We start from the raw sequence: 14,381 nt of genomic DNA on the forward strand, positions 1-14,381 counted from the left end.
CTCAATGGGCACTTGCCCAAGGGCCCCAGAGGTATAAGGGTCCTAGGCTGGTAGCTGAGGGTCCCCTCTTTCCTGGGGTACCAGATTTTTGAAAATCGGGCCAGGGGAACCAGAGATATCCGACTTCAAAGCAGTGGTCCCCATCCAAGCCTGTTAATTGCTCTTCCCAGCCCAATATCTCAGATACTGTTTGACTTTTAGTTTTTCTGAGGGTATACTCCAAAAGCTGGGACGCTCCCCTTTTGGTGAACACTGACAGCTTGTCTCTACTATGCCCAGAACCAGAGATATCAGCCTTCCAGCAGCTGGTCCCTGCTCCAACTCCAAACTGGTACACAGTTTTATATTTTCGTTGGTGGATTGCTCCGAACTCTGATCCCAAAGTCCCCAGTACCTCCTGAAAGGTGAGACTCTTTAGTGTTTTTATCCCATTCAAAGGTAAGAAATCTATCTCCAGGAACTGGAGATATCTGCAGTCAAGCAAGCTGCCCTCCCACCGGAAAATGGTAAATATTAAACCCACTCCACTATCCACCCCTCCCTGCGCATTAAAAAACCCCTACCACCAGGGCCCCTTCATTCAGCCTAATGCCCCTTATACAGTTTAGTGTTCCCTCCGCCGCATCTGTGCAGTAAAGGATTAATTAGCAGAAATTACTGCTCCAGGTCCTACATGCTGAGCTGATGATAGAACACCCCCTACCACCCACGGGACATCAAAGCTGACGCTGATTGCACGCCCAACCGCTACCGTTGGAGAATAGGTAGGGGCCCCAGTGCATTGTTGTGCCCAGGGGCCCACACTGCTGTTAAGACGGCCCTGTGGAGTGGAGTGGATGAAAAGCAGACTGAAAGGGTCAATCAGGGAGTGGGAGGAAAGAAAAGCCTTCTCTCCCCAGATGGTATTAAAGAGAGGTGATAAGAAGAGGAGGGGGCGAGATAGAGGCAAGGGAGGAAGAGAGAAAAAGGATAGAGCAAGAGACAGTAGGGAGGAATAGCGAGGGGGTGGAAATGTATCATCTATAAAATGACAGACACTGTTTGGTTGCTATGGCAACTTCTCTATTTTACCACTCTGAAAGGTGAGAGAGAGAGAGAGAGAGAGAGAGAGAGAGAGAGAGAGAGAGAGAGAGAGAGAGAGAGAGAGAGAGAGGGGCCCAGATTTATCAAGCCTTGGAGAGTGATAAATTGTGTGGTGATAAAGCACCAACCAATCAGCTCCTGTCATTTTTCAAACAGTCTGTAGCATGATTGGCTGGTATTTTATCACCATGCAATTCATCAGTCCCCAAGGCTTGATGAATCTGGGCCTTAGAGAAAGAAGAGGAGGGAAAAGCGGGAGGAAGAGAGAAAGTGATGAAGAAGGGAGGGAGAGAGACTAGAGGAAAAAAAAAACAGTGAGAAAGATGGGAGAATAAAGAGGAGGGATAGAGATGGGAGGCAGTAAGACATGGGAGGGAGGGAGAGAAAGAGGGGGGGAAAAAAAACCTGCAAAGCTGGGAACAATAGCTGGTAGCATACTAAATACTAGAAAACTATGTATTACACCTTTCCTTTTCAATCATGAACATGTTTCCCCAGTAACCAACTTTACAAGTGTGATTGTACTTTAAGTGTCGTGTAGGTTAGGGAGTTTATTTATAAGTGATTTGCATATGTGGTAAAAATGCACCTACAGAAAAAAAAAAAAAGGGAATTTACATGCATTTACATGCATATATGCATGCATTTATATGCATTTGCATATATATATATATCTCTATCTATATCTATATCTATATATATCTCTCAAAAAAAAATAAAGGGAACACTTAAACAACACAATGTAACTCCAAGTCAATCACACTAATGTGAAATCAAACTGTCCACTTAGGAAGCATCACTGATTGACAATCAATTTCACATGCTGTTGTGTATATATATATATATATATATATATATATATATATATATATATATATATATATATATATATATATATATATATATATATATATATATATATATATATATATATATAGATATAATCCCCTCCCAGTAAGGGCTCTGTAATCTCTAATATATACAAAATGAAAAATTTGTCATTCTACACAAATCCAGTGTTTACAAGCGAAGATCGTGAAATTTTCCATACGGGCGTATTAAAACACGGCCGAGGCAACTAAAACAATTTGAAATCCCTAGCACCCCTAGGGGGTCAGATAGCAGCACAGAGTATATCAGGAGACAGCATAACTCCGGAATTGCTGGAGCAATGTACTCAAAAATTGGTAAACATATGCCTTACAATCTGGCAACAAAAACTGTGTGTGGGGGGGGGGGGGGGCGCGGAGACACCCCTAGGGGTGAGGCAGCAGCACGGAGTATTTCAGCAGACAGCATAACTCTGAAATGTCTGCAGCAATTTACAACAAACTTGGTACACATCCGATTTACAATCTGGGAACAAACACTGTGGGGGTAACACACCACTAGCACCCCTAGGGGTGGGCCAGCAGCACAGACTATATCAGGACATGCATGATATGTCAGTGATGACAGGGCTGCATGTGAACAGGGCCAGTGACATGATGTGAGGAGGGGAATGCAGGTAGCACAAACCCACACACTGAGAGTTATATAGTGGAAGTAGCACGGTCCCCCAGCAGCACAGAGTATATCCGGAGATACATAATGTGCTGCGCTATAGAAGAAACTGTAAATAAATCGATAATTTCACTGGGACACTGACATGATGTGAGGAGGGGAATGGAGGCAGCAGGAAGCCACAGACTGAGAGTTGTATAGCGGGAAGAGCAGGGTCCATTGAGGGACCAAAAAGGGGTCCGGCCACTACACAAAGTGCGTCAGGGAAGCAAGATATGCCTATATACTAGATCTCCAACCAACGTAAATTAACGAACTATCATCACTACCATCCTCATCCCATAGCACTGCACGGGTATTCAGCCATCTACAATGTTACTTATATTGTGTGTTTAATATTTAAATGTATTTTTGGAAACAGACATTCTTAGAATCCCGGGCAACGCCAGGTACTCCAGCTAGTATGTGATAAAGTAAAGGTGCATACACACAGCTTGCGATACCGTGCGCGCTCCCATTGGGTCGGTATCGCAAGAAAAGTTATACTGTGCAGGCAAGTCAATCTTGACTATGTTGTGTACAATCTGGTACAGCTTTTTTAACCACTGTGCTGCGGCACACTACTGTGCCGTGAGCGGTTCTCAAGTGTGCCGGTGGAGCCAGAGATGCCTGTGCCAGTGTACAGCAACCGTTGCCACTTCAACTATTAATTTTGGGCAGCACCAGTATCTTGCTGGTGGCCCTGACCTAAGCAGATGTGGCAGCATGACATAATAGGGCACATGCCACGTTGCCAGTCCGCACAGTGCTGTGACTAAGGCTCCAAGTCTTGGCTGTTGGTAGTGCTACTCCATTGACTGCAGCAAGTCCCACAGGTGTGGAGGAGTTGAAAAGGGTTCAGTGATGACTGTGCTACGGTCAGGTAGGGGAAAATGTGTTGCAGTTTTTTATAATCAGGTGGTCAAAGTGTTTTGAGTTCTATGAGGGACAGTGAGATTGATTGTTTTTTTTTTCCTGTGGGGAATAATGTGTGTGTTTTTCCCTATGTGGACTGATGGTGTGCCTTGGCAATTTTAAAATCGTGTTCTGTGTGCCGCGAGTTGAAAAAGGTTGAAAATCACTGATCTAGTACATAGTATAGTCAAAATTGCCATCATATGAACAAAACCCTAAGTGATTTAAAAAGGACATATGGGACAGACATCCCTATGGCCATCTCTGTCTCCATTGCATATTATTAACAGCACAAAGTGAACAAATGTGAAGGCAGAAGTCAATTTTAATTTATGCTCTTGGATACTGAATGTGGGCTGGATAACCGGAATGTCCTTTAAGTTGATCTATGACTTCCTGGCCTCATTAGAAATTGCACCTGATTGTAGGCCGACGTGAATTCCACAGAGAAAGTTGTGAGTCTGTCACCAAGAGGGAAGCTGGCCTATGAGGCCAAACCTGCAGGAATCCGTAACACCCAATTAGCTGTGATCAATGGAATGCTAGTTAGATAATGAACACAAAAGTCTAACTGGAAGGTTACTGAACATTTGCTCCTATGTTAGTAGAGCCATTTGTCTCATGAAGTCACACATATTGCTGCATTATCAGGCTACTGACCCAACATCTCAGCGTATGTGGTAAACACAAACAGAAGATGCCAGCTATCAGCCTTCTTATAGGCTTTAATCATGCTGAAAGTGATGCGGCCACTTTGCCAGAGACCTCATTATGTCAGAGAATTGTTTGTGTTCAGTGTGTCTGCTTCTAACCCCTATATAGCATGGTTTTATGCTAAAAAAAACATTTGTGGTTTAATTTGTGTTCAATATTAATGGCGCAGATGCACTAAGGGTGTCATTCCGACCGGTTCGAACGCTGAAACTTTTTGCAGCCGTTCGAATGGGTCGGAACTGCGCCTGCACGCGGGCATCATTGCGCAGGCGCATTGAGGGAACCGGAAAAAGCGTTCTCATCGGCGAACGCAAAGAAGATTGACAGGACGAAGGCTGACCTGCGCGGTAACACCATTTCTGAGGAGTGTCCAGAAAAACGCTGGTGTGATCGGCCGTTGAAGAGGAGGGTTCCTGACGTCAGGTCAATGCCAGATTATCGCAGCGGGTGAGTAACTCCAGAGCTGTGCAGAGACTGCACAACAGATTGCAGCCCTGCACAGCCCTAACCCCCTCCCCTGTATACGGCGATTACCTGGTCGCAGCAGTGCTAAAAATAGGGGGTCATTCCGACCTGGTCGCACGCAGGCTAAGTCTTGGAAAGTGATAAAGTGGAAAAAAATAAACCATAAATCTTGTCATTTTTCAAACACAGCCTGTAACAATGGCAGTTAGGAGCCGACTGGCACTTTATGACTCTCCAAGGTTTAGTACATCTCTCTCAATATGAGATATAGCAAAAATCCAAATGAGTGTTCACTATCACAATATATCATTTTGTGATAAATAAAACATTTGCAAGGGATGCATAAGTGTGTAGTAGTGCATTTTACAGACTTAAAACTCACCGAACGAGCTGGTTGCATACAGAATGAGAGGAGAATGGGGTGCAAGGACCTTGAAAATAGGGAATTAGCCTCCTGTATATCCCTTCTCTTGTGTTTAACATTAATTGTACTGTATGGTGTTAGCCAGGTATATTCAGGCTTGCCTACCCTCCCGATTTTTGCATGAGCCTCCCGCTGCCCCGCATACCTTGTCAGCCCTCCCGATTCTCAAGTCTCCGTCCTGTAAATTCGGACTGCGCATACGCAAGTCCGGAAATGCGGGGGAGGGGCCAGCAGGAGAGAGGCAGACTGTGTCCTGTGAGAGCTCTGTGCTGCAGCAGGATGTGAAGACTGTGCACAGCAGCCACCCGTAATTTACAGGGGAGCACATGACCTCTGCATCTCGGTGGCTGGCCCCGCCCACCACACTAACAGTACATTAGGCAGCATGACACAGCCCAGCCTTCCTGCTCCTGGTTGTGTCTGCCCTGTGCTACCTCCCCCATCACACACTCCCTGCTCTTCACAGGAGGGGCTCAGGGAGCAACAAACCAGGTGTGTACTGTGTCTGCTGGGGGTTACTGTAATGTGCTGGTGTGTGTAATATGGAGGAGGTGTAGTGTAATGTGCCACTGTGTGTAATATGGAGGGGTGTAATGTAATGGAATATGCTACTGCATGTAATATGGGGGGGGGGGGGGGGGGGGTGTAGTGTAATGTGCCACTGTGTAATATGGAGGGGTGTAAAGTAATGTAATGTGCTACTGCGTGTAATATGGGGGGGTGTAAAGTAATGTGCTACTGCGTGTAATATGGGGGGGTGTAATGTAATGTGCTACTGTGTGTAATATGGGGGGGTGTAATGTAATGTGCCACTGCGTGTAATATGGGGGGGGTGTAATGTAATGTGCTACTGCGTGTAATATGGGGGGGTGTAAAGTAATGTAATGTGCTACTGTGTGTAATAATAAGATTTTACTCACCGGTAAATCTATTTCTCGTAGTCCGTAGTGGATGCTGGGAACTCCGTAAGGACCATGGGGAATAGACGGGCTCCGCAGGAGACTGGGCACTCTAAAAGAAAGATTAGGTACTATCTGGTGTGCACTGGCTCCTCCCACTATGACCCTCCTCCAGACCTCAGTTAGGATACTGTGCCCGGAAGAGCTGACACAATAAGGAAGGATTTTGAATCCCGGGTAAGACTCATACCAGCCACACCAATCACACCATATAACTCGTGATACTATACCCAGTTAACAGTATGAAATATAACTGAGCCTCTCAACAGATGGCTCAACAATAACCCTTAGTTAGGCAATAACTACATACAAGTATTGCAGATAATCCGCACTTGGGATGGGCGCCCAGCATCCACTACGGACTACGAGAAATAGATTTACCGGTGAGTAAAATCTTATTTTCTGACGTCCTAGTGGATGCTGGGAACTCCGTAAGGACCATGGGGATTATACCAAAGCTCCCAAACGGGCGGGAGAGTGCGGATGACTCTGCAGCACCGAATGAGAGAACTCAAGGTCCTCCTCAGCCAGGGTATCAAATTTGTAGAATTTAGCAAACGTGTTTGCCCCTGACCAAGTTGCAGCTCGGCAAAGTTGTAAAGCCGAGACCCCTCGGGCAGCCGCCCAAGATGAGCCCACTTTCCTCGTGGAATGGGCTTTTACTGATTTAGGATGCGGCAATCCAGCCGCAGAATGCTCCAGCTGAATTGTGCTACAAATTCAGCGAGCAATAGTCTGCTTAGAAGCAGGAGCACCTATTTTGTTGGGTGCCTACAGGATAAAAAGCGAGTCAGTTTTCCCGACTCCAGCCGTCCTGGAAATATAAATTTTTAAGGCCCTGACTACGTCCAGTAACTTGGAATCTTCCAAGTCCCTAGTAGCCGCAGGCACTACAATAGGTTGGTTCAAGTGAAAAGCTGATACCACCTTAGGGAGAAACTGGGGACGAGTCCTCAATTCTGCCCTATCCATATGGAAAATCAGATAAGGGCTTTTACATGACAAAGCCGCCAATTCTGACACACGCCTGGCCGAAGCCAAGGCCAATAACATGACCACTTTCCACGTGAGATATTTCAAATCCACAGTTATAAGTGGCTCAAACCAATGTGATTTTAAGAAACTCAACACCACTTTGAGATCCCAAGGTGCCACAGGAGGCACAAAAGGGGGCTGAATATGTAGCACTCCCTTTACAAATGTCTGAACTCCAGGCAGTGAAGCCAGTTCTTTCTGGAAGAAAATCGACAGAGCCGAAATCTGGACCTTAATGGAACCCAAGTTTAGGCCCATAGTCACTCCTGACTGTAGGAAGTGCAGAAAACGACCCAGCTAAAATTCCTCTGTTGGGGCCTTCCTGGCCTCACACCACGCAACATATTTTCGCTAAATACGGTGATAATGGTTTGCGGTTACTTCTTTCCTGGCTTTTATCAGCGTAGGAATGACTTCCTCCGGAATGCCCTTTTCCTTTAGGATCTGGAATTCAACCGCCATGCTGTCAAATGCAGCCGCGGTAAGTCTTGGAACAGACAGGGCCCCTGCTGTAGCAGATCCTGTCTGAGCGGTAGAGGCCATGGGTCCTCTGATATCATTTCTTGAAGTTCTGGGTAGCAAGCTCTTCTTGGCCCATCCGGAACCACGAGTATCGTTCTTACTCCTCGTTTTCTTATTATTCTCAGTACCTTTGGTAGGAGAGGCAGAGGAGGGAATACATAAACCGACTGGTACACCCACGGTGTCACTAGAGCGTCCACAGCTATTACCTGAGGGTCCCTTGACCTGGCGCAATATCTATTTTTTTGTTTAGGCGGGACGCCATCATATCCACCTGTGGCCTTTCCCAATGGTTTACCAACAGTTGGAAGACTTCTGGATGAAGTCCCCACTCTCCCGGGTGTAGGTCGTGTCTGCTGAGGAAGTCTGCTTCCCAGTTGTCCACTCCCGGAATGAACACTGCTGACAGTGCTAAGACGTGATTTTCCGCCCATCGGAGAATCCTTGTGGCTTCTGCCATCGCCATCCTGCTTCTTGTGCCGCCCTGTCGGTTTACATGGGCGACTACCGTGATGTTGTCTGATTGGATCAGTACCGGCTGGTTTTGAAGCAGAGGCCTTGCCAGACTTAGGGCATTGTAAATGGCCCTCAGTTCCAGAATATTTATGTGTAGGGACGACTCCTGACTTGACCAAAGTCCTTGGAAATTTCTTCCCTGTGTGACTGCCCCCCAGCCTCGAAGGCTGGCATCCGTGGTTACCAGGACCCAGTCCTGTATGCCGAATCTGCGGCCCTCTTGGAGATGAGCACTCTGCAGCCACCACAGTAGAGATACCCTGGTCCTTGGAGACAGGGTTATCAGCCGATGCATCTGAAGATGCGATCCCGACCACTTGTCCAAGAGGTCCCACTGAAAAGGTTCTTGCATGGAACCTGCCGAATGGAATTTTGCTTCGTAAGAAGCTACCATTTTTCCCAGGACTCGTGTGCAGTGATGCACCGATACCTGTTTTGGTTTCAGGAGGTCTCTGACTAGAGATGACAGCTCCTTGGCTTTCTCCTGCGGGAGAAACACTTTTTTTCTGTTCTGTGTCCAGAACCATCCCCAGGAACAGTAGGCGTGTGGTAGGAACCAGCTGTGACTTTGGAATGTATAGAATCCATCCGTGCTGTTGTAGCACTTCCCGAGATAGTGCTACTCCGACCAACAACTGCTCCTTGGACCTCGCCTTTATAAGGAGATCGTCCAAGTACGGGATAATTAAAACTCCCTTTTTTCGAAGGAGTATCATCATTTCTGCCATTACCTTGGTAAAGACCCTCGGTGCCGTGGACAGTCCAAACGGCAGTGTTTGGAATTGGTAATGGCAATCCTGTACCACAAATCTGAGGTACTCCTGGTGAGGATGGTAAATGGGGACATGTAGGTAAGCATCCTTGATGTCCAGGGATACCATGTAATCCCCCTCCTCCAGGCTTGCAATAACCGCCCTGAGCGATTCCATCTTGAACTTGAATTTTTTTATGTATGTGTTCAAGGATTTCAAATTTAAAATGGGTCTCACCGAACAGTCCGGTTTCGGTACCACAAACAGTGTGGAATAGTAACCCCGTCCTTGTTGAAGTAGGGGCACCTTGACTATCACCTGCTGGGAATACAGCTTGTGAATTGCCTCTAGCACAGCCTCCCTGCCTGAGGGAGTTGTCGGCAAGGCAGATTTGAGGAAACGGCGGGGGGAGACGCCTCGAATTCCAGCTTGTACCCCGAAGAGACTACTTGAAGGATCCAGGGATCCACCTGTGAGCGAGCCCACTGATCGCTGAAATTTTTGAGGCGGCCCCCCACCGTACCTGGCTACGCCTGAGGAGCCCCCGCGTCATGCGGTGGACTCAGAGGAAGCGGGGGAAGAATTTTGATTCTGGGAACTGGCTGACTGGTGCAGCTTTTTCCCTCTTCCCTCGTCTCTGTGCAGAAAGGAAGCGCCTTTGACCTGCTTGCTTTTCTGAAGCCGAAAGGACTGTACCTGATAATACAGTGCTTTCTTAGGCTGTGAGGAAACCTGAGGTAAAAAAATTTCTTCCCAGCTGTTGCTGTGGATACGAGGTCCCAGAGACCATCCCCAAACAATTCCTCACCCTTATAAGGCTCTATGTGCCTTTTAAAGTCAGCATCACCTGTCCAGTGTCGGGTCTCCAATACCCTCCTGACAGAATGGACATTGCATTAATTCTGGATGCCAGCCGGCAAAATATCCCTCTGTGCATCCCTCATATATAAGACGACGTCTTATGTTCGCAAAATAGTATCCCTGTTTGACAGGGTTACAGACCACGCTGCAGCAGCACTATCTGCAGGTCTCAGTCTAGTACCTGAGTGTGTAAATACAGACTTCAGGATAGCCTGCTTTTTATCAGCAGGTACCTTCAAAGTGGCCGTATCCTAAGACGGCAGTGCCACCTTTTTTGACAACCGTGAGAGCGCCTTATCCACCCTAGGGGATATCTCCCAGCGTAACTTATCCTCTGGCGGGAAAGGGTACGCCATCAGTAACTTTTTAGAAATTACCAGTTTCTTATCGGAGGAACCCACGCTTTTTCACACTTCATTCACTCATTTGATGGGGGAACAAAACACTGCCTGCTTTTTCTCCCCAAACATAAAACCGTTTTTTAGTAGTACTTGGGTTAATGTCAGAAATGTGTAACACATTTTTTATTGCCGGGATCATGTAACGGAACGGATGTTCCTAGTGGATTGTGTATATGTCTCAACCTCGTCGACATCTGTGTCTGCCATCTGAGGGAGCGGGCGTTTTTGAGCCCCTGATGGCCTTTGAGACGCCTGGGCAGGCGCGGGCTGAGAAGCCGGCTGTCCCATAGCTGTTACGTCATCCAGCCTTTTATGTAAGGAGTTGACACTGTCTGTTTATACCTTCCACCTATCCATCCACTCTGGTGTCGGCCCCACAGGGGGCGACATCACATTTATCGGCATCTGCTCTGCCATCACATAAGCCTCCTCATCAAACGTGTCGACACAGCCGTACCGACACACCGCACACACACAGGGAATGCTCTGACTGAGGACAGGACCCCACACAGCCCTTTGGGGAGACAGAGAGAGAGTATGCCAGCACACACCAGAGCGCTATATAATTTAGGGATTAACACTATATTGAGTGAATTTTTCCCAATAGCTGCTTGTATATACAATATTGCGCCTAAATTTAGTGCCCCCCCCCCCCCTCTCTTTTTAACCCTTTGAGCCTGCAAACTACAGGGGAGAGCCTGGGGAGCTGTCTTCCAGCTGCACTGTGAAGAGAAAATGGCGCCAGTGTGCTGAGGGAGATAGCTCCGCCCCTTTTTCGCGGACTTTTCTCCCGCTTTTTTTATGGATTCTGGCAGGGGTATTTATCACATATATAGCCTCTGGGGCTATATATTGTGATATATTTGCCAGCCAAGGTGTTTTTATTGCTGCTCAGGGCGCCCCCCCCCCCCCCAGCGCCCTGCACCCTCAGTGACCGGAGTGTGAAGTGTGCATGAGGAGCAATGGCGCACAGCTGCAGTGCTGTGCGCTACCTTGGTGAAGACTGATGTCTTCTGCCGCCAATTTTCCGGACCTCTTCTTGCTTCTGGCTCTGTAAGGGGGACGGCGGCGCTGCTCCGGGAACGAACACCAAGGCCAGTTCCATGTGGTCGATCCCTCTGGAGCTAATGGTGTCCAGTAGCCTAAGAAGCCCAAGCTAGCTGCAAGCAGGTAGGTTCGCTTCTTCTCCCCTTAGTCCCTCGATGCAGTGAGCCTGTTGCCAGCAGGTCTCACTGTAAAATAAAAAACCTAAAATAAACTTTCTTTCTAGGAGCTCAGGAGAGCCCCTAGTGTGCATCCAGCTCGGCCGGGCACAGAAATCTAACTGAGGTCTGGAGGAGGGTCATAGTGGGAGGAGCCAGTGCACACCAGATAGTACCTAATCTTTCTTTTAGAGTGCCCAGTCTCCTGCGGAGCCCGTCTATTCCCCATGGTCCTTACGGAGTTCCCAGCATCCACTAGGACGTCAGAGAAATGGGGGGTGTAATGTAATGTGCTACTGTGTGTAATATGGGGGGGTGTAATGTAATGTGCTACTGTGTGTAATATGGGGGGGTGTAATGTAATGTGCTACTGTGTGTAATATGGGGGGTGTAATGTAATGTGCTACTGTGTGTAATATGGGGGGTGTAATGTAATGTGCTACTGTGTGTAATATGGGGGGTGTAATGTAATGTGCTACTGCGTGTAATATGGGGGGTGTAATGTATTGTGCTACTGCGTGTAATATGAGGGGGTGTAATGTAATGTGCTACTGCGTGTAATATGGGGGGTGTAATGTATTGTGCTACTGCGTGTAATATGAGGGGGTGTAATGTAATGCGCTACTGCGTGTTATATGGGGGGGTGTAATGTAATGCGCTACTGCGTGTTATATGGGGGGGTGTAATGTAATGTGCTACTGCGTGTTATATGGGGGGGTGTAATGTAATGTGCTACTGTGTGTAATATGGGGGGTGTAATGTAATGTGCTACTGTGTGTAATATGGGGGGTGTAATGTAATGTGCTACTGTGTGTAATATGGGGGGTGTAATGTAATGTGCTACTGCGTGTAATATGGGGGGTGTAATGTAATGTACTACTGCGCGTAATATGGAGGAGTGTAAAGTAATGTAATGTGCTACTGCGCGTAATATGGGGGGGGTGTAAAGTAATGTAATGTGCTACTGTGTGTAATATGGGGGGTGTAATGTAATGTGCTACTGTGTGTAATATGGGGGGTGTAATGTATTGTGCTACTGCGTGTAATATGGGGGGTGTAATGTAATGTACTACTGCGCGTAATATGGAGGAGTGTAAAGTAATGTAATGTGCTACTGCGCGTAATATGGGGGGGGTGTAAAGTAATGTAATGTGCTACTGTGTGTAATATGGGGGGTGTAATGTAATGTGCTACTGTGTGTAATATGGGGGGTGTAATGTATTGTGCTACTGCGTGTAATATGGGGGGTGTAATGTAATGTACTACTGCGCGTAATATGGAGGGGTGTAAAGTAATGTAATGTGCTACTGCGCGTAATATGGGGGGGGTGTAAAGTAATGTAATGTGCTACTGTGTATAATATGGGGGGTGTAATGTAATGTGCTACTGTGTATAATATGGGGGTGTAATGTATTGTGCTACTGCGTGTAATATGGGGGGGTGTAATGTAATGTGCTACTGTGTGGGATATGGGGGGGTGTAATGTAATGTGCTACTGTGTGTGATATGGGGGGGTGTAATGTAATGTGCTACTGCGTGTAATATGGGGGGTGTAATGTAATGTGCTACTGTGTGTAATATGGGGGGTGTAATGTATTGTGCTACTGCGTGTAATATGGGGGGGTGTAATGTAATGTGCTACTGCGTGTAATATGGGGGGGTGTAATGTAATGTGCTACTGCGTGTAATATGGGTGTGTGTGTGTGTAATGTAATGTGTATGTAATATGGGGGGCGAGGGGGCTGTGTAAAATGTAATGTAATGTGTTACTGTGGTAATATGAGGGGACATGGAGCAGCGGGTCCCAGAGCTGCTCGCAGAGGCAGGTGAGACATGGAGCTGTTGGTCTTGCTGAAGCGCTGCTGTCTATCATGGTGTGACACACACACACACACACACACAGTCTCTCTCTCTCAGGTATAGGGGCTCCACCTGGTGTAGTGTGCATAAGGGTCTCTACCTGGGGTAATGTGTGTAAGAGGCTACCTGGCATGATGTGCGTAAGAGGCTACCTGGCGTATGGTGTACATAAGGGGCTGTCACACGCAATGTGTATAAAAGGGGTACTGCTGTGTGATGTAATGTGACAAATGTACACTACTGTATAGGGTATGTAATGTGAATTATGTGGTCATACCACTTTCCCACGGAACCATGCCCCTATATTTTACGTTTTGGTGGGGGGCACCATTTCTATTTCTGACACAGGGCACCAAAATGTCTACTTACGGCTCTGGCTGTGTATATAATGTAATGCATTATGGTGATAGAGATTATAGATATATAGATATATAGATATAGATATAGATATAGATATAGATATAGATATAGATATAGATATAGATAGATAGATATAGAATATCACTCACACAATCGCACACCAGAGTATACACTTTAGGTTTTCTGTTCGTCCGTGTCTTCTCACCAGTGTACAGTACACACTACCGTAATATATAGTGCACCTATTATTACTCTAGTGTACCTATATTATTACTCTTTTTGTTTTTGGCTGGTTTTAGTACTAAAGTTTTCATCAGGACACACCCCTGAGTGGCAATAAATCCCCTTATAGGTGGACCTAGACACACCCTTTGGGCGGTGCATGACCCCCACCCCCCCCCCCCCCACCCCACGGAAAGCGCTGCGTGTTCTGCTGCCACCTGGAATCTCCCAGGAACTCAGAAACTAGTTTTCAAAAGTAGGTAAGTATGGTATATAATAAGAATTTACTTACCGATAATTCTATTTCTCATAGTCCGTAGTGGATGCTGGGGACTCCGAAAGGACCATGGGGAATAGCGGCTCCGCAGGAGACTGGGCACAAAGTAAAAGCTTTAGGACTAGCTGGTGTGCACTGGCTCCTCCCCCTATGACCCTCCTCCAAGCCTCAGTTAGGATACTGTGCCCGGACGAGCGTACACAATAAGGAAGGATTTTGAATCCCGGGTAAGACTCATACCAGCCACACCAATCACACCGTACAACAATAA

General features: G+C 46.9%; 1 protein-coding gene across 7 annotated transcripts in view; it reads right to left on the bottom strand.

Moving 5' to 3' along the window:
• Positions 1–14,381, bottom strand: part of SLC39A11 (solute carrier family 39 member 11) — a 1,124,245-nt gene that overhangs the window by 1,073,331 nt on the left and 36,533 nt on the right. Inside the window, exon 1 of one of the 7 annotated variants that reach the window (XM_063961151.1) lies at positions 5,289–5,435. The exons of 5 other annotated variants lie outside the window; for them this stretch is intronic. The gene's annotated coding sequence lies outside the window, so the exon portion shown is untranslated. Of the gene's footprint in view, positions 1–5,101; positions 5,171–5,288; positions 5,436–14,381 lie in introns of those variants that run through there. One more of the 7 variants, XM_063961153.1, reaches the window with a different exon arrangement.

Source organism: Pseudophryne corroboree, chromosome 3 (assembly GCF_028390025.1).
Source record: "Pseudophryne corroboree isolate aPseCor3 chromosome 3, aPseCor3.hap2, whole genome shotgun sequence".
Classification (NCBI taxonomy): Eukaryota; Metazoa; Chordata; class Amphibia; order Anura; family Myobatrachidae; genus Pseudophryne; species Pseudophryne corroboree.